General features: G+C 43.2%; 1 protein-coding gene across 1 annotated transcript in view; it reads left to right on the top strand.

Annotated features, from left to right (window-relative positions):
* The first annotated feature begins 251 nt into the window (after positions 1 to 251).
* Positions 252 to 20,650, top strand: part of LOC115083972 (mucin-19-like) — a 100,874-nt gene continuing 80,475 nt past the window's right edge. The window contains exon 1 of the mRNA XM_029588153.1: positions 252 to 399. The gene's annotated coding sequence lies outside the window, so the exon portion shown is untranslated. The remainder of the gene's footprint in view (positions 400 to 20,650) is intronic.

Raw genomic sequence — 20,650 nt, forward strand, 5'->3', positions numbered from 1 at the left:
CGGGGACTTAGAACTACAAGTCCAGGCATGCAATGGGAGCCGGGCAAAAACCAGTACTGGCTCGCTCTGTCCCGGCTGACCTGGAGCCATCTGAAAACCCCCAGAATGAAAACCAAACCATTGCAGCAGCAGCAGCAGCGGTCCCTCTCCTCCACCCCACCAGATCAAAGCTCTGCCGGGCTGCCTAGACCCGAGAGCAGGGCCTGGCGCGTCCGAATCCGTGTCAGAGCAGCCGCCCCCCCCCTCCCCCCTCCCCCTCCGAGTCAGGCTCCTCCCCTCCCCCACCCCCCTGCTCCTGCACGGCTCGCACCGGGGGAGAGCGAACCCGAGACAAAGGGGCCGAGCCCGGCGCTCGCCAGCAGCACTGGAGGCAAAATGTCCGCAGAGGGGCTCCCGGAGGTAGGGCGCGCGCGCGCGGCTGGGGTGCAAATAAAAGGCGGGGTTCGTGCCCGTGCTCTCCAGCCCTTTTTTTTTTTTGGAAGGGGGAGGGCGCCCGGAGCCGGCTTTGTTGCCGCACCTCCGTTGTGGCCTTGGCCGCTTTGCTGAGGGGGGGGAGGGAGACGTGGCTGGTTGCTTGCACTATGCCTCTTCCTCATTCCCGCTACAGAAGGGAGCCTGCAGGGCGCTGTTTTAGATGTATTGGGGGTTTCTCTTTTTTTTTTTTCTTCGGTTTGTTTGTTTTTTGTTTCTGCCGCTGCTTACATGGCTCCCATCCCAGGCCCAGATTTCCATCTATTGATAGAGGGAGAGGTGTGCGGCCGCCGGGCCCCGGGGCGCTGCAGCAGCTCCTGCGCTTCGCTTTTAGGGCTGGGGAGGTCTGTGCCGGTGTTACCCGTTGACACCCCCGGGGGAGGAGAGCTGTTCCTGTTAAGAAAGCGCTTCAAGTTTTTCTTGCTGTGCAGCCTGGGCCTTAAAGCGCCCTACACTGGCTTTGGCTATGGGGTTCGGGGGGAGGGGTCCTTTATTTTAAAGCCGCAGCGTTAGCCTAAATAATGGCAGTTATGAAGGTCTCCTCTTTCCAACCTGAGAGCTTTGCAATGGATGGAGGAAGATGGACACTTAAAAAGTTGTTTTTATTTTGTTGGGTTTTTTTTGTACGGCTGTTTTTGCTGTTCTGAATCTTAAGTACGTTCTGGAGCTGCTGCGTTGCTCCTTATCAGAACCTAGGGCTGGCCTGGCATTGGGACATTGATGGATAGCTTCTCTCGTTGACCGAGATGGGCAAAATATAAATAAATATACATTTTTTTTAAACCTAAGGGCATGATCAAAATAGGTGCTCCCAGTTTATAGTTTGCAAAAATGTAATATGTATATAAACCGAGAGGGTAGGCAATTCCAGTCCTCGAGTTCAGTATATCCACAGTGAATATGCACGAGATGCATTTGCATGCAGTGGAGGCTGTGCACGCAAATGCATCTCATGAATATTCAGTGTGGATACATTGAAAACCCCAACCAGCTTGTGGTACTTACAGACTGGAGTTTCTTACCCTGATATAAATAAACTATACAAGAGAAAACGCATGAAAATTTGCAGAAAGGATTGCTGTGCCTCCCCATGTTTCTGGTTCCCACAGCTCAATCTATCACCTCTTAGTGCTCCTCCACTTCCCTCTGCTCCCTGCCCAGTCTCCATCTGCCATTGGGCTCTCAGCTCTCCTCCTTCAGTGGTCTCTTGCACTGTGCCAGGCATCCTCTCGGTCTCTCACTATACTATATTGTAGCTCTTTCTCTGTTCTTCATCTTTCTGTGAATTCCTCCGATGTCTGTGTCTCTGGCTTCATTTCCTCTATACTCTCCCCATCGTAGAAACACAGTGGTGGCAGATGAGGATGGTAACTCTGCCCAATTTATTTCTTGTTGCAGTGCCACAACCTGCCCTCAGCCGATCTATGACTTTACCTTCCCTTTTTCGATAACGTAGTATAGTTCCCTGCACTTGTTTGCAATTTGGGGTCCTCTGTGCTTCTCCCAGGATTTCATGAACTCCTTATGGTTTTTGCCTATCCACCCTTTCTTTTGAAGACATTTTCTGAAGTTACTCCTAGCGGTACTTGCTTGTTCAAGAACTTTGTTGCCTTGGGAAAAGTTTATTGTGCATTATTTATATCTCTAAGATATTTGAATGGCCCTCATATCTCTCCGCCTCCCTCCCCGTCCCCTCTCTCCTGTAGGGTATACAAATTTAGGTCTAAATCTCACTCATTTCACAAGGCTTCTGGCGCAGCCTTTCTCTGGACGGTCTCCACCCTGTCTTAACTGGTTATGAGAAGAAGGCACAATACACCAGATAAGATCTCACCAAAGATGTGTAAAGTGACATCATTGTCTGTCGTGTGTGTGTCCCGTCCCCCCCCCCCCCCCCCCCCCCATGGTTTTAGCTCTTCCTGTGCACCCCTCACTCTTGGTTCTCACTCAGAGAGAGGGCTGGTTGGCATTTCAGCTCTTGATCAGCTGGTAGCTGTGCTGTACCAGTTCATCCTATTTACTTTCAGGTCAATACAGTAAAGTGCGGCCGCGGTTACCCTGCTCCTAACCCGCCTCTTTAAATCACCGGGTAACCCCTTCTGCCCGCAGCATGTATATTACATGTTTACATGTAATATACCGTATCCGGTATATTTACATGTTTACATGTAATATACCGTATAATATACCGTATAAACATGTATCCGCCTGTCATCTCTCATACTCATTTTTCATATTTAACTTATTGTCAGCTGTACTTTTAAATTATGTTTCTTCCTCCTTAAGTATGCTTTTGCTCAGTTTGCTACCCCTGATCCAAGTTCATGTATCCCTTGTTCAATGTAATTGCATTCGTTTTAATGCTGTTTCTCGTTCACTGTAAACCGATCTGATATGTCCCTTTGCACATGGATGTCGGTATAGAAAAGTTTAAAATAAATAAATAAATAAACGATCGAATTAGCTATTCCCTCCCATACAGTAACGCGCGCCCCGACTATCGCTTTTTTACCCTGCCGTTTTGCCGTGCGTTTAACCTGCTAACTTACCGCCTACCCTTACCCCTGCGTTAGAGGCAGGGGTAAGGGTAGGTGGCAAACTTTCCCCCAGCCCCCGCTCACCTGCCCTGGCCGCGTCCATGGGTGCTGGTCTCCAGGGCAGCCTCAGTCCTCTCTCCCCTCCTCCCGAAGCAACGAAAGCGGGGAAAAAGCGAAAAAAATCGAAAAAGCGACTATTCCAAAACGAGCTGCTACGATTAGCAGATTTTCATGTTTGCTTTTTTCCAGTTTTCATGTTTGATAAATTAATGGTCCAAAGCATACTGCAGTATCAAATTCCCGTCTGTCTCAACAACACCTACTATTTCTCTTACAATGGGTAGCAAAGACTTTTCTAAAGCAAGAAGCATATTTCTCAACATAGATTTTGCTTTCTTCACTATCATTTTCTAAGTTTCACTTAAAAAGTTAAGCGGAAAAAAAAAAAAAGTAGCAACGAAGCGACTTACTCTTCTTGCAGCCCTCCTCCGGAGACGGACATCGGCGGAGACGGACTGCGGCTCCCCTGCCTCCCGGAGGCAGCTGCCGGCGAAGACGGACGCCTGCACGGGCGAAAGCGGCCCCCGTGCGTGCAATTGGGCCGCTCAAGGCGTGACGTCACGACGTTTGGCGTCACGGCATGTGGCGTCACGTCTTGAGCGGCCAAATTGCACGCACAGGGGCCGCTTTTGCCCGTGCAGGTGTCCGTCTTTCCTGGCAGGGCCGCTTTCGCCGCTGGCTGCCCCCGGGAGGCAGGGGAGCCGCGGTCCGTCTCCGCCGATGTCCGTCTCCGGAGGAGGAGGGCTGCAAGAAAAGTAAGTCGCTTCGTTGCTTTACACTTTACATGTCGTTTCACCAGTCCTCTCTCCCCCCTCCCTGCGCCTTGCTTCGGGAGGAGGGGAGAGAGGACTGGCAATCCCGAGCGTAGGAGAACCGTCCACTTCCTGGTACCTGTCATTTCAAATGACATTTGAAATGACAGATACCAGCGTGTCCGTGAAGCGTTAGGCCCGCGCACCCAGGTTACTGTATAGCGCTCTATACAGTAACATGGGTTGCGCGGGCTTAACGCTTCACGGACGCTTCTTGGACGCAGCTTGCATTTGCAAGCTATTTAAATACAGTATCGAGCGGTAGGTGAGCCGGACTGTGCGTGCGGCAACCGCGGGTGCGCTCGGCACTAACGCAGCTCTTCCTACCGCTCCTTACTGTATGGGCCTGTTTATGTGCTGAGCAGTGTCTTTTCTTTGTCAGTTGGTGATGGTGGATGGGAACATGCAGTGGCACTCTAACTTGTTGGCTAGCATGGGCCCACGTAAGGGTCTTGTTGCCTTTTTGAGGAGGAGGCCAGCAGCATCAGCTTTTTCTCTTCTGGGCTGGCGCGGGTTGTGGCAGGAGGACTGCAACAGCCGCTTCTTGTCCTGTGCGTTTTTTGCAGGCCTCGCACTTGACACCGGCTGTTCAACCTCATATACTCTTGTATCAGGAGGTGCTCTCTAATGGCCATGGCAAAGACATTTCTTTTATGTTTTTATTTTTATTTTTTTTATTATGTGTGTGAAATTTTTTTGAGAAATGAATTATTTCTGCAAAACCAGGTATTGTCTTCCTGAAACAAAGACGTCTTAGCTGTGTGTTGAACCCAGTGGGAAGCAGGTTAATATTGCATCCACCCAAAACCAGAACACACACTATGAACATATAGATTAGGGCAAGAAAAAAAAGAGATCAAAGACCAGAGAGAGCCAAATAATCAGACAAGTTTAACATAACATGGTAACATAGAAACATAGAAATGATGGCAGAAGAAGACCAATAGGCCCATCCAGTCTGCCCATCAAGCTTTGACACTTATTTTCTCATACTTATCTGTTACTCCGACCACTGAGTTCAGGGCCCTTATTGGTAGCGTTTTGATTCTAATTTCCTTCCACCCCCGCCATTGATACAGAGAGCAGTGTTGGAGCTGTATCAAAGTGAAGTATAAGGCTTAATGTTTGAGGGTAGTAACCGTTGTATTGAACAAGGTTTCCTGAGGTTTGTATATTTATACTGCTCAGATCAATGCCTTGTTAAATGTTGGCTGGATGTAAATCCTATTTATTCATTCCCCCCTGCAATTGAAGCATTGAGCTGTGCTGGATATGCATTCAAAGTGAAGTATCAGGCTTAATTTGTTAGGGGTAGTAACCGCCGCAATAAGCAAGCTACTCCCACGCTTACTTGTTTACCCAGACTTTGCAATTCAGTCCTTGTTGGTTGCTGTCTGAATGTAAATCCTCATATCTTCATTCCCCCCTGCCGTTGAAGCAGAGATAAATTTGAAGCAGAGATTTACACTGGATATGCATTGAAAGTGAAGTATCAGGCTTAATTGGTTTGGGGTAGTAACCGCTGCAACAAGCAAGCTACTCCCACGCTTATTTGTTTACCCAGACTGTGCTACCTTGTTGGTTGCTGCCTGAATGCAAATCCTCTTTTCCACATTTCCTCTTACCGTTGAAGCATAGAGCAATGTAGGAGTCTCATTAACCGTGTGAACATTTATTGAATAAGGATATTAATCACTAGGTAGTAGCCGTCATTCCCGCAAGTCACCCCCATACCTCTTTTCTTCATTCCCATTCCCCAGGCTTTATGGATCCACAGTGTTTATCCCATGCCCCTTTGAAATCCTTCACAGTTTTTGTCTTCACCATTTCCTCCGGAAGGGCGTTCCAGGCATCCACCACCCTCTCTGTGAAGAAATACTTCCTGACATTGGTTCTGAGTCTTCCTCCCTGGAGTTTTAAATCGTGACCCCTGGTTCTGCTGATTTTTTTCCAACGGAAAAGGTTTGTCGTTGACTTTGGATCATTAAAACCTTTCAAGTATCTGAACATCTGTTTCATATCACCCCTGCTCCTTCTTTCTTCCAGGGTATACATATTTAGATTCTTCAATCTCTTCTCATAAGTCATTTGATGAAGACCATCCACCTTTTTGGTCACCCTTCTCTGGACCACTTCCATCCTGTCTCTGTCCCTTCATATATACGGTCTCTAGAATTGAGCACAGTACTCCAGGTGAGGCCTCACCAAGGATCTGTACAAGGGGATAATCACTTCCCTTTTCTTCCTCTATATTCCTCTCTCTATGCAGCCCAGCATTCTTCTGGCTTTAGCTATTGCCTTGTCACATTGTTTCGCCGACTTCAGATCGTTAGACACTATCACTCCAAGGTCTCTCTCCTGCTTCATGCACATCAGCCCTTCACCCCCCATCAAATACATTTCTTTTGGATTTCCACACCCCATATGCATGACTCTGCACTTCTTGGCATTGAATCTCAACTGCCTTAACTTCGACCAGTCTTCCAGCTTCCTTAAATCCCGTCTCATTCTCTCTACTCCTTCCGGCGTGTCCACTCTGCTGCAGATCTTAGTATCATCCGCAAACAGACAAACCTTACCTTCTATCCCGTCTGCGATGTTGCTCACAAAGATATTGAACAGGTCCGGTCCGAACACCGACCCTTGCGGCACTCCGCTCATCACCGCTCTCTCTTTAGAGTAAGTTCCATTTACCATCACACATTGTCTTCTGTCCTTCAACCAGTTTGCTATCCAGGCCACCACCTCGGTACTCGCACCCAAGCTTCTCGTTTTAATCACAAGCCTCCTGTGCGGGACCATATCAAAAGCTTTGCTAAAATCCAAGTAGATGACATCGAGCGCTCTTCCTCGATCCAATTCCTTAGACACCCTAACAAAGTAATGACAGCAGAAAAAGACCAAATGGTCCATCTAATCTACCCAGTAAGCTGCTTATGATAGAAACTGCTGATCTGTGCTGGTTACCACCAAGCCTTATGTTAAGGGTAGTAATGTTTACATTCAAAACCAAGCAATTGTCAGACCCATATCAAAATTACTGCTAGCAATATTTTTACAGGGTGAGCAGCCTTCTTGATATTTTGTACAGTGCTGCTTGAACATGCTTTGCTATTGGACTTTGCTGTGCGTTTCCCCTAACGTCTTGTGTATTAGTATCCCAGAGCATAAATTTTTGGGATGCTAGCTAATAAAACTCCAGCTTTGGCCTTAAGTGAAGAACAGTAAAAAGTTTTATTTGAAAAACTAATGTTCATGGTCAGCGGCTTGTAGTTTAGGATTGAAGAAGAAATCTGGATACGTTTATTTCTCTGGCATTCAGAATTCTAGCATTGGGCCTGGAATAAACTTGTGATTCTTTTTTATTGAGTTAAAAAAAAAGGATGATGTTGTAAGAGTCTCTGGCTGTATTCAGATTGCCCGTGGTCTAGTTTAGTGTTTTGTAATCCAGTCTTGGAGTTGCACCTAATCAACCTGGTTTGCAAGATAATGACAATGAATATGCATGAGATAGATTTGCATACATTATGTGTCCAGTGTATGCAAATATGTCAAGCATGATCACTGCAGATTATATTACCAGGAGCTGATTTAAAAAAAAAAGTAGAAATGATCATATTCTAAGTCACCTCAGCTCAATGTGTCTCCACTTAGAAATCAGGGAAGCTAACAAATTTGGCAGTGCAGTAATAATGGGAGATTTCAATTACCCCAACATTGATTGGGTAAATGTAACATCAGGACATGCTAGCGTCATAAAGTTCCTGGATAGAATAAACAACAGTTTCATGGAGCAGTTTGTTCAAGAACCAACGAGAGAGGGAGCTATTTTAGATTTAATTCATAGTGGAACATTTGGTGAGGTAATGGTGGTGGGGCCACTTGGCAATAGTGATCATAACATGATCAAATTTGAACTAATGACTGGAAGGGGGACAATATGCAAATCTAAGCTCTAACACTAAATTTTGAAAAGGGAAACAAAATGAGGAAAATAGTTAGAAAAAAAACTGAATGGTGCAGCTGGAAAGGTTAAAAGTACACAATAGGTGTGGTAATTTTCTAAAAATACAATCTTAGAAGTGCAGTCCAGATGTATTCCATGCATTAAGAAAGGTGGAAGGTAGGCAAAATGATTACCAGCATGGTTAAAAGGTGAGGTGAAAGAGGCTATTTTAGCGAAAAAAAATCCTTCAAAAATTGGAAGAATGATCTATCTGAAGAAAACAGGAAAAAGCATGAGCATTGTCAAGTTAAGTGTAAAACATTGATAAGGCAGGTTAAGAGAGAATTTGAAATGAAGTTGGCCATAGAGGCAAAAACTCATAATAAAAACTTTTTAAAATATATCCAAAGCAAGAAACCTGTGAGGGAGTCGGTTGGACCATTAGATGACCAAGGGTTTAAAAGGACTCTTAGAGAAGATAAGGCCATTGCAGAAAGACTAAATGAATTCTTTGCTTCAGTGTTTACTAATTAGGATGTTGGGGAGATACTGGTTCCTGAGATGGTTTTCAAGGGTGATGAGTCAGATGAATTGAACAAAATCTCTGTGACCCTGGAAGATGTAGTACGCCAGATTGACAAACTAAAGAGTAGCAAATCACCTGGACCGGATGGTATACATCCCAAGTTTCTGAAGAAACTCATAAATGAACTTTCAGATTTATTAGTTAAAATTTATAAACTGTCATTAAAATAATCCATTGTACCTGGAGACTGGCCAATGTAACCTCAGATTTTAGAGGGTTCTAGGGGGCGATATGGGAAACTATAGACCAGTGAGCCTGACTTCAGTGCTGGGAAAAATAGTGGAAACTATTCTAAAGATCAAAATCATAGAGCATGTAGAAAGACATGGTTTAATGGAACACAGTCAGCATGGATTTACTTAAGGGAAGTCTTGCCTCACAAATCTGCTTCATTTTTTTGAAGGGGTTAATAAATATGTGGATGAAGGTGAACTGGTAGATGTAGTGTACCTGGATTTTAAGAAGGCTTTTGACAAAGTCCCTCATGAAAGGCTTCTAAGAAAACTAAAAAGTCATGGGATAGGAGGCAATGTCCTCTCGTGTATTACAAACTGGTTAAAAGACAGGAAACAGAGAGTGGGATTAAATGGTCAATTTTCTTAGTGGAAAAGAGTAAACAGTGGAGTGCCTCAGGTATCTGTACTTGGACTGGTGCTTTTCAATATTTATAAATAATCTGGAAAGAAATGTGACGTGCGGAAATCAAATTTGCAGATGATACAAAATTATTCAGAGTGGTTAAATCACAAGCAGATTGTGATAAATTGCAGGAGGACCTTGTGAAACTGGAAAATTGGGTGTCCAAATGGCAGATGAAATTTAATGTGGACAAGAGCAAGGTGATTCATATAGGTAAAAATAACCCTTGCTGTGGTTACACGATGTTAGGCTCCACATTAGGAGATACCACCCAGGAAAGAAATCTAAGCGTCCTAGTGGATAACACATTGAAATCATCGGCTCAGAGTTCTGTGCCAGTCAAAAAAGCAAACAGAATGTTAGGAATTATTAGGAAGGGAATGGTGAATAAAACGGAAAATGTCATGCCTCTGTATTGTTCCACGGTCAGACCGTATCTTGAGTACTCTGTATAGTTCTGGTCGACGCATCTCAAAAAAGATATAATTATACTGGAGAATGTACACAGAAGGGCAACCAAAATGATAAAGGGGATGGAATAGCTCCCCTGTGAAATGCTAAAGAGGTTAGGGCTGTTCAGCTTGGAGAAGAGATGGCTGGGGGGGATATGATAAAGGTCTTTAAAATCTTGTGAAGCCTAGAATGGGTAAATGTGAATTGGTTATTTACACTTTCGGATAATAGAAGGACTAGGGGGCACTCCATGAAGTTAGCAAGTAGCACATTTAAAACTAATCAGAGAAAATTCTTTTTCACTCAACCCTCAAGCTCTAGAATTTGTTGCCAGAGGATGTGGTTAGGGAAGTTAGTGTAGCTGGGTTTAAAAAAGGTTTGGATAAGTTTGTTTGTTTGTTTGTTTGTTTATTTAATGGTTTTTATATGGAGAAGTCCATTATCTGCTATTAATCAAGTTGACTTAGGAAATAGTTACTGCTATTACTGGCATCGGTAGCAAGGGATCTACTCAGAGTTTGGATACTTGCCAGGTTCTTATGGCCTGGATTGGCCACTGTTGGAGACAGGATGCTGGGCTTGATGGACCCTTGGTCTGACCCAGTATGGCATGTTCTTATGGGACACTTGGTTTGGACTCCCTGTTCGTACAGTGTATGCTGCCTAAGTGAGGTGCCTACATATAAGCACCCAGTGACCCCAATGCTTTCTATTCCTCTGTTCTCTTCCCGCTCCCATATTACTATTCGATGACTCGCACATGTATTTCTTTGCCACAGTGCTCCCCCACTAATGAATTTGTAACTTTCCACGCTGCAAAAGTCATTTCCATGGCCAAGTCATGCTGTAGCCCCTAAATTTAAAATCCCTGCCTACAGCCATTTCCAAATTATAAGATGGGTGGCAGAGTGGGGACACATGCAACTACACAAACCGCAACAGAGACAGACATCGGTACGACCTGATCTGATAAGCCTCTGTGTGAATAGCCCAAGGCTAAAAAGATCCAATCAGAATACCCCCCCCCCCCACCTTGAAACTAGTAAATGGCCACAGACTTGAATTTTATGCTGAACTGTTAGTGAATTTTTGCAACCTAATGAAGCTAAGATGTCCTGGTTTGTTCATAAATTACTGACATCCTTACGAATACCAGAGGGGAGGCTATCAGAATGCTGTGATAAAAGCCAGAACCTCGGGTTTCCTGTGATTTTTCACTCTTTCCCCAACCCCTTTCCCACCCTTTCTCCAACCCCTTGCCAAACCGATGCTGCCACATTATTCTAAAACATCCATTTTTTTTATGACATTATAGTCCCCCAGCAGGGAAAAACCCCCAAAACAAAACACTGTCTAGGACTCTACCTGCAGCATATATATAGAGAGAATAGCAAATATCTAACTAGAAAGCCATTGAGGCAAGCTTCAGATAGTTACTGTACAGTGCTAGCAAGTTGACCACACAGTTGTCAACCCAACACTAATCATAGACCCTTTTTGCAAACTTGTACATATTAAAGTACTTTTGTTGACTACATGTAATATTTCTCAGTTTTTGAGAACAAAAAAAGACAAGAGGCTGCTTTTGGCTTCAGATGTTCCCTCAGTTTAGCCAACACATGGGCGTATTGTGGGGGGGGGAGGGGACTTGAATTTTTTTTTAGTTTTTCCTTATTTTTTTACTACACAATGATTTGAGCACTTTTCAGCAACAGTTTAAAAAAAATGTATAAGGGTCTGTAATTAGTATATGTGTTGAGAATTACGCGACCAACTTGCTAGCACAGTTACGGTGACCCTTTTTAATCTAAAGTTTGGCTGATTGGCTTTGCAGTTAGATACTTGCCGTTCTATACAAGTGTGTGGGGGAAAAAGTATTGGTAAATGTGAAATTTTTATTACAAACCAATTGGTAGAGAAAAAAAGTACTTGAAGTACTTAACCACAAGTAAGAGTGAAGGCTTGGGTGGAAAAGTTCAGAATAAAATAGTTAACAGTTTCCTGCAATATCTAGGAAAGCCTTTATTTATTTATTTATTTATTTTTAGTTTTTATATACCGATGTTCCTGTATAATATACATATCACACCGGTTTACAAGGAAATAAAACTGACGCCTCGGAGGGCAGTTTACATTGAAACAAGATAACAGATAACATACGGCTCGATACAGTAAGGCCGCAGTAAAAACAGTGCGGCAGTGTCAGGCGCACCCTTCCTCCCCGCACGCACAGTTCTCTTCACTAACTCCCCGATACTCTCCTCTAATCGCATGCAAATGCATGCCGTGGCTGTGAAGCGATAGGGAAGGGTTATGCCCGCGCAACCCATTTTACTGTATAGGCGCTGTAACAGCGCCTATACAGTAACCTGGGTGCGCTGGTGCCTGTCATTTCAAATGACATTTGAAATGACAGGCACCAGGAAGTGTAAAAAAGTGTAAAAAAGAAAAAACCTGTGTGTTATATAAAAAAATAAAACAATTTTAAATACCTGTCGGAGGGCCGTGGGTCCAGGCGGCCGGTGGGCGGCGGGCAGCCATCAGCGGCATCCGGTAGTCCCTTCTCCCTTCCTCCCTCCCTCCCCTGCCTGGATGAGCGCCAAAAATCGCACGGGCGGGTCGGCAGTGGGGGGGGGGGGGGGCGGCAGCAGGATCCGGGAGCGGCGGGTAGGCAGCAGCGGGGTCCGGGGGGGGCAGCGGCAGCGGGATCCAGGGGTGGCAGCGAGATCCGGGGAGCGAGTAGCGGCAGCGTGTTCGATCGGGCAGGCAGGTAGGTGGCAAAATAAAGATGGCCGCCTGCACGGGAAAATCGTGCAATTGGCCGCTGAAGTCGTGACGTCACACCCCGTGACGCCAAACGTCGTGACGTCACGTCTTCAGCGGCCAATTGCACGATTTTCCCGTGCAGGCGGCCATCTTTATTTTGCCACCTACCTGCCTGCCCGATCGAACACGCTGCCGCTACTCGCTCCCCGGATCTCGCTGCCCCCCCGGACCCCGCTGCTGCTGCCCCCCCCGGACCCCGCTGCCGCCCCCCCGCCGCTCCCGGCTCCTGCTGCCGCCCCCCCCCCCCCCCCCCCGCTGCCGACCCGCCCGTGCGATTTTGGCGCTCATCCAGGCAGGGGAGGGAGGGAGGAAGGGAGAAGGGACTACCGGATGCCGCTGATGGCTGCCCGCCGCCCACCGGCCGCCTGGACCCACGGCCCTCCGACAGGTATTTAAAATTGTTTTATTTTTTATATAACACACAGGTTTTTTGTTTTTTACACTTTTTACACTTTTTACACTTACCATAGCAGGCCCGAGCCTTGCTACTTTTTCGTTTTTTTTTTTTTTGCTTCGGGAGGAGGGGACCGGACGGGGCTGCAGGAGACCGGACAGGACCAGGGCGGGTAAGCAATGTTTTTACACTACACTACACTACACTAACTCCTACTAGGGGGAGGCGGTAAACTAGCAGGTTAAGGCCGCGGCAGAACAGCGGGTTACGGAGGAGATAATATCAGCGCCCGTTACAGTATCGCAGGGGAATAGCTAATTCCTTCATTATACAGCTTTTTCGTTCATTTACATGCTGGGTGCGGAAAGGGTTTAGGAAAGGGTTTAGGAAGCGCTAAGGACCCGTGAAACTGGAGACTGTATCGCTGGATGGCCTTACTCGTCTGTATTGTGGGCTCCCAGCACGTTACAGACCGGGAATCTTTAACTCAACGTTACTGTATCGACCTGATAAAGGGGCAGAGGAACTTAGAGGAGGTTACAGAGATTAAGCATGTCTAGTTAAATAGCGATAACGAACTATTCAGTAAACTATGTACAGGAGGTGATGGTGGGTCCGAGTCTAAGCAGATATAGTGTTCTTCCGGCTCTTAGATCTCTGGGAAAGCTTGTGCAAAAAACCAAGTCTTTAGCTTCTTTTTGAATGTAATGTAATTTTTACCTGCATTTAGCTAATAGGACATGACCAATTTTTGATCACCTTTTACTTTTTATTTAGTTGGGGTTTTTTTTAAATGTCCTTATCTACGATGTATCCCTGCTACTCTTCTAAGCCCACTGTACATTTTGGGAGTTTGCTCTTAATCCAGCTTTTCTTAAGGTATCCAGAATGGCTTCTATGTCTAAACGGGTTTCCCAGTTCACAGTTTCATCCAAATATGTAACTAGGTATTGATTGTGTGAGTGTAGCACTTATTCATTAATCACTGGAAAGTGACACATCCTCTGTGTAAGCCAAATAGTTGGGCATTGAACTGAAAGAGAGCCTCAGGTGTAGCAAATTCTGTCTTAGGTTCGGCTTTTTCTGTCAGTAGAATTTGCCAGCACCCTTTCAGAGCTTCGAAATCCTATCTTGGGGACCCCCAGAGCATGTTGGGTTTTCAGGATAGCCGCAATGAATTTGCATGCATTGAGATAAATTAGTATTGCACTAGATTTTTAATGTATTCAAATTTATCTTGTGCATATTCATTATGGATATCCTCAAAATCTGAATGACCGTGATGTCCCAAGGACAGGTTTTAGAAGTCCTGCATTAGATGAAGTGTAGTTTTAGTATCCTGCATGCCTAAACTATTACTGGATACCAGAAGTTAGGGATCTTTATCAGTTTTTGTTGTTTTTCCCTGGGATTTATTAGTGTTTATTATGCAGACCGGGGAACTTCAGTGGAAAAAATGTCTTTTTGCCAATGAGTTTTCTCCTGTTTATTCGCTGTAATAAATGCTGATATATTCCAGGGAAAAATAAGATACAATCTGAAAAATGAAGGTCCCTCCAGATGATGATCTACTGTGGCAATCAGAAATGCTTTCCCCATTTGTAAGCCCCCAGGCACAGCATCATCCCCCCGCCCGTGTGTGTAGGTTCTTTTACCAGTTGATGGACCATTTTCTCCTTGCAGGGAATCTGATCTCATTGCATCTAGAAGACATAGGGAAGACATCCAGCAGACTGAAGTCACTTAGCAATAGTATCTCCCATTTTATTAGCAATTTTATTAATATCCCCCATTAAATCTCTATCCATTTCTTATGCTTGTGATGGAAGTCTGTATATATATCAATATAAATAAATGTTTCACTCCAACTTTTTCAGATTAACTCACCGTGCCGCCTTCTTACCCTATCAATTCTGTTTATATATATATATATATAGAGAGAGAGAGAGAGAGAGAGAGACTCCTTCTCCCTTTCTTCCTACCCTGTCCTTTCTGAAAGATGGTAGCCTAGTATTATGTATCACAACTCCATGACAGCCACTACATCCAAGCCAGCTTCTTCCATGACTGCCTTTTTATATCTGGGACTTTATATCCCCAACCATGGGCATTTGTATGCATAACTTTCCAAATGTTTTATTTTTTTTTTTTTGTACCCTTTTCTATACAAGTAACATGTTTAATGTTTTACTTACCCGAGGGCTTTTTTTCACCCATCCCCCGACAATCCTAAGCACATAAGACGTTGCCATACTGGGTCAGACCAAAGGGTCCATCAAGCCCAGCATCCTGTTTCTAACAGTGGCCAATCCAGATTACAAGTACCTGGCAAGTATCCAAACATTAAATAGATCCAATGCTACTAATGCCAGTAATAGCATGACATTCCCTAAATCATCTTGATTAATAGCGGTTAATGGAATTCTCCAGGAACTTATCCAAACCTTTTTTTAAACCCAGCTTCACTAACTTCCCTAACCACATCCTCTGGCAACAAATTCCAGAGCTTAATTGTGGGTTGAGTGAAAAATAATTTTCTCCAATTTGTTTTAAATGTGCTACTTGCTAACTTCATGGAGTGCCCCCTAGTCCTTCTATTATCTGAAAGAATAAATAAACGATTCATATTTACCCGTTCTAGTCTTCTCATGATTTTATAGACTTCTATCATATCCTCCTTCAGCCATCTCTTCTCCAAGCTGAACAGCCCTAACCTCTTTAGCTTTATTTCATAGGGGAGCTGTTCCATCCCCTTCATCATTTTAGTTGCCCTTCTCTGTACCTTCTCCAGTGCAATTATATTTTTCTTGAAATGTGGCGACCAGAACTGCACACGGTATTAAAGGAGTGGTACAAAGGCAATATGACATTCTCCATTTTATTCACCATTCTCTTCCTAATAATTCCTACCGGTAACATTCTGTTAGCTTTTTTGACTGCTGCAGCACACTGAGCTGATGATTTCAATGTATTATGCACTATAATGCCTAGCTTTTTCCTGGGTGGTGACTCCTAATATGTAATCTAACAGCATGGGTTATTTTTCCCTGTATGCATCGCCTTTCACGTGTCCACTTTAAATTTCATCTGCCATTTGGATGCCCAATTTTCCAGTCTTGCAAGGTCCTCCTGCAATTTATCACAATCCACATGTGATTTAACTACTCTGAATAATTTTGTTATCTGCAGATCTGATCACCTCACATATCATATCTCTTTCCAGAATATATATATATTGAAAAGCACCATCCAAGTACAGATTCCTGAAGTACTCCACTGTTTACATTTTTCCACCGAGAAAACTGACCATTTAATCCTACTCTCTGTTTCCTGTCTCTTGACCAGTTTGTAATCCATGAAAGGACATTGCTTCCTAGCCCATGATTTTTTAGTTTTCTTAGAAGTCTCTCATGAGGGAATTTGTCAGATGTCTTCTGAATATCCAAATACACTACATCTACTAGTTCACCATTATCCACAAGTTTATTAACCCCTTCAAAAAAATGTGGCAGATTTGTGAGGCAAGACTTTTCTTGGGTAAATCCATGTTTGTTGTGTCCCATGAAACCATGTCTGACTATATGTTCTGTGGTTTTGTTCTTTAGAATAGTTTTCCTATTTTTCCTGGCAATTTAAATCAGGCGCACTAGTCTATTTTTTCGCGGATCAATCCTGGAGCCCTTTTTAAATATTAGGGTTACATTGGCCACCCTCCAGTCTTTAGGTACAATGGACAATATATATTTTTTATTTTTATTTATCAGTTTTACAATTATTTCAAGCATAACGTGAACAGAAATAACATGCTTAGTAGCTCTACTATATAAATTCTAGGAAAATCAAACACAATAATGAAATTTCATTCCCCTCTTAAAATTATACAACAGGTATATAAACCAGCCATTAGTTTTTCTATAGGTGCTATATCCCAATCTAGTAGCTACTATAACATATATCTCAAGCCCACAATAGGGTCCAAAATTTAACTCAACCTTAAGGAATACACTTATACAATTTTGTGGTAAAATGGGGTACAGCTTTTACTTTTATGATAGAACAGAAATTACATCTACTTGAAGTTAGACTTTAGGTCACTGGAGGGAAAAAAACCACTACATTCTTTTTTTACTAGATATAAACCTATCTCTTCCCGTATCTTGTTCAAAGCCATCACCATTATACACAAAGCTATCTACAACCACAACTCCTCCTGGCTTAATGAACCCCTCCGACCCACTCAATCCTCAGCCCGACCAGAACTATTCATAAATGTTCCCTTCTAGTTCCCTCTCTCAAGAAAGCCCGCCTCTCGGCCACCAGGAATCGCGCCTTCTCAATTGCCAGCCCTAAGCTCTGGAATGATCTACCGCCCAACCTCCGTATGGAACCCTGCCCCTTCAAATTTAGAAAACAGTTAAAAACTTGGCTCTTTCATCAAGCCTTCCCAGATTAACATTCTGATCCCCCGTCACTTCCACTAACCCGCCCCCTGCCTGCCTGTATAATTGTATAAATGTATAACTGTATAATTGTATAACTGTATAATTGCTTCCACCTACCCCTGGCTCAATTTGTATATAATGTATATAATGTACTCATACACATCTAATTAACCTTGTTACTGTTCCTCTCGCCTTCTCTCCTTCTATCTTAGTTTTGGGGTCCCCCCTCCGACCCCCTGTTCTTAGTTCTCCCCCTCCCCCTGTTATTTGTATTTTCTATCTACTGTTATTATGTAAACCGATATGATGTGTATTTTAATGTCGGTATAGAAAAGCTGTTAAATAAATAAATTAACTGGGATGGTTGAAAAAAACATAAAGGAATTGCCTTGGTGCTTTGTCAAGCACTTACAAGGGAATTTTAGTAAGAATAAACATCCCAGTTCCAAAACTTGGGGCTTCACAATGGACAATTTAAATGATAGGTTACAGATTTTTACTAATAGGTTCAAAATTTCATTTTTTTAGTTCTTTCAGAACCCTAGGATGTATGCCATCCGGTCCAGATGATTTTTTTTATGCTTCGGTCTGTCAATCTGGCCTACTACATCTTCCACGTTCATCGTGATTTGTTTCAGTTCATCCAGATCATCACCCTTGAAAACAGTCTCCAGAACCAGTATCTCTCCAACATCTTCATTAGTAAACACGGAAGCAAAGAATTAATTTAGTCTCTCCGTGATGGCCTTATCTTCCCTAAGTGCCCCTTTAACCCTTCAATCATCTAACCAACTCCCTCGCAGGTTTCCTGCTTCAGATATATTTAAAAAAGTTTTTATTATGAGTTTTTGCTTCTACAGCCAACTTCATTTCAAATTCTTTCTTAGCCTGTGTTATCAATGTTTTACATTTAACTTGGCAAACTTATGCTTTTTCCTGTTTTCTTCAGAGGGATCCTTCTTTCAATTTTTGAAGGACTTTTTTTTGGCTAAAATACCTTCTTTCAACCTCTCCTTTTAACCATGCTGGTAATTTTGTCCTTTCTTCCACCTTAATGTATGGAATACATTTGGACCTCGCTTCCAAGTTGGTATTTTTAAACAATGGCCATACCTATTGTACCCTCTTAACCTTTGTAGCTCCACCTTTCAGTTTTTTTCTATTTTCCAAAAATTTCCTTTTTGAAAGTTTAGTGTTAGAGCTGTAATTTATATATTGTCCCCATTCCAGTCAATTCAAATTTGATCCTGTTATGATTACTATTGCCAAGTGGCCCCATCATCGTTACCCCTCTCTCACCAAATCCTCCATTCCACTAAGAATTAAATCTAAAATAGCTCCCTCTCTCCTTAGTTCCTAAACCAATTGCTCCATGAAGCAGTCATTTATTACATCCAGGAACTTTGTCTCTAGCATGTCCTGATGTTACATTTACCCAGTCAATATTGGGGTAATTGAAATCTAAAACAACAAAGTGGGAACCAAAATAATGTTAATCTTAGCCTTGAAGGTGTCAGCAAGCCTGACATTGTGTAACTTCAACAGTAACCAACCCGTCTTTTAATCATTCACCTTCAGAAAATATTTTACTTCAGAAAAGCATTTTTTTGTTATTTTTATATTATTTTAAAAAAGTCCTCCGTCTTCAAAAAAGTATATATCAGAAGACTCTTTAATACTGTTATCAACAAACAGCCCAACACGGCCGGTGTTTCGTGGTACAGCTTCTTCAGGGGCATGCGAATATTTTTGAATAGAGTCATAAAGATTTCACCATCTCAAAATGGATGGACACTGCGTCTCGAAACCTCTTCACTGAAAGTCCTCCGTTTTCAGTTGTTTTTTATTTCATTTTTGTGGTTAACCACCGACTCCCATTGATTAAGCTGGGTAATTGAAATCTCCCATTATTATTGCACTGCCACATTGGTTAGCTTCCGTGATTTCCCTTAGCATTTCATTGTCTGTCTCATCATTTTGGCCAGGTGGACAGTAGTATCCTCCTATCACTATATTCTTACTCAACACACATGGGATTTCTACCCATAAAGATTCTACTGAGCATTTAGTCTCTTGTATGATCTTTATCCTTTTGGACTCTATGCCATCCTGGACATAAAGTGCCAACCCCCACCAAGTTGATCCTCCCTGTCATTGCGATATAATTTCTACCGTGGTCTAGCACTTTCCCATTGATTATCCTCCTTCCACCAGGTCTCCAAGATGCCAATTATGTCTGTCTCATCATTTGCTGCTATACATTCTAATTCTCACATCTTCTTAGACATTTCAAGTTGGGGATTTTTTTTGTTTTTATTAACTTTTCAGTTGATAGAGCTAATTTGGAATCCTTTAGCTCCGGTAATTCTTTAATTATAAGCACATGGACTATATTTGCTTTTATTGGAACCTCTCTGTTGGGATGCCCCAACTCTCTTGTTTCATTAGTATCCTTCAAAGACACCTTCCTCTGAACCATGTGCTTCTGAGCGACTGTCTGCTTTCTCCCTTGTTTTAGTTTAAAAGCTGCTGTTGAATATTTAATTTACTCTAAAAGACGCTTATCCACACATATGGGACTCAAGGATATCACACAAAATTTAGTAGGAACAAATATAAATTTATCATTGCATATCCTTGGGAGATACAGGCAGCCCGACCTCTTCTCAGGTACAGCAGTCCTGTCTCTCATAATATGTCAGTGAGTGCTGTGTTTTATAGGTTTAAAATATACAATGAGCCTATGACTGATTATCACTTACACAGTTTTGTTATATTAAAATCAGATGAACACTAAACCTATGTTAACCTGATCCTTTCCACCCAAAGGGCCCCCCTTAAAGCCTCCCTTGCTTAAGCCAGATGTTAGCAGCAATCCTCTGATAGTCCTTTGTCCTGTCAATCTTTCAATCTTTTCCATCCTCAGGTGGAATTGGAAAACTCTGATTTCAGAGTGGAGACGGTAGCCTGTGAGAATGTGACCACAGCCATTTGCCCTTTGTAACCTCATGACCCTCCATCATAAGTTTTGAGCAGCTCCAAATGCAGTCCAGAGGTCTCCCAGAATCTCCATTCTAGGGTCAGTTTGAGTTTTTTTTTTATGGCCAGCGTTTGCAAATAGGCCAGAGAGAGCAAAGGGTTCTGGGTAAGCTGATTGAACCAAAGTCTGAGCCATTGTCTGAGCCACAGTCTTCACTGCTCTCTCTTTTTTAAATGTTAGATAAGATAAAGCTGTACTCATTAGGTTTGCCAGTTTGTTCTGGAAGTCACTTCCCCTCTTTTTCGATGGGTAGACATCATCTGTGCTCTGCAGTCCTTGGCAAGCCATCCCATCATCCAGAAAGACTAATTACCCTTGTCAACACTATCTACGCAACCATTCATTTATTTCCAAAATGTGAGCTTCTCTGCCTCAGCCTTTGTCCTGGACTTGGAGAATTGAGGAGAATACCACCTGCTTCACCCTCTCTCCCAGAAGTATGAA

Source organism: Rhinatrema bivittatum, chromosome 2 (genome assembly GCF_901001135.1).
Source record: "Rhinatrema bivittatum chromosome 2, aRhiBiv1.1, whole genome shotgun sequence".
Classification (NCBI taxonomy): Eukaryota; Metazoa; Chordata; class Amphibia; order Gymnophiona; family Rhinatrematidae; genus Rhinatrema; species Rhinatrema bivittatum.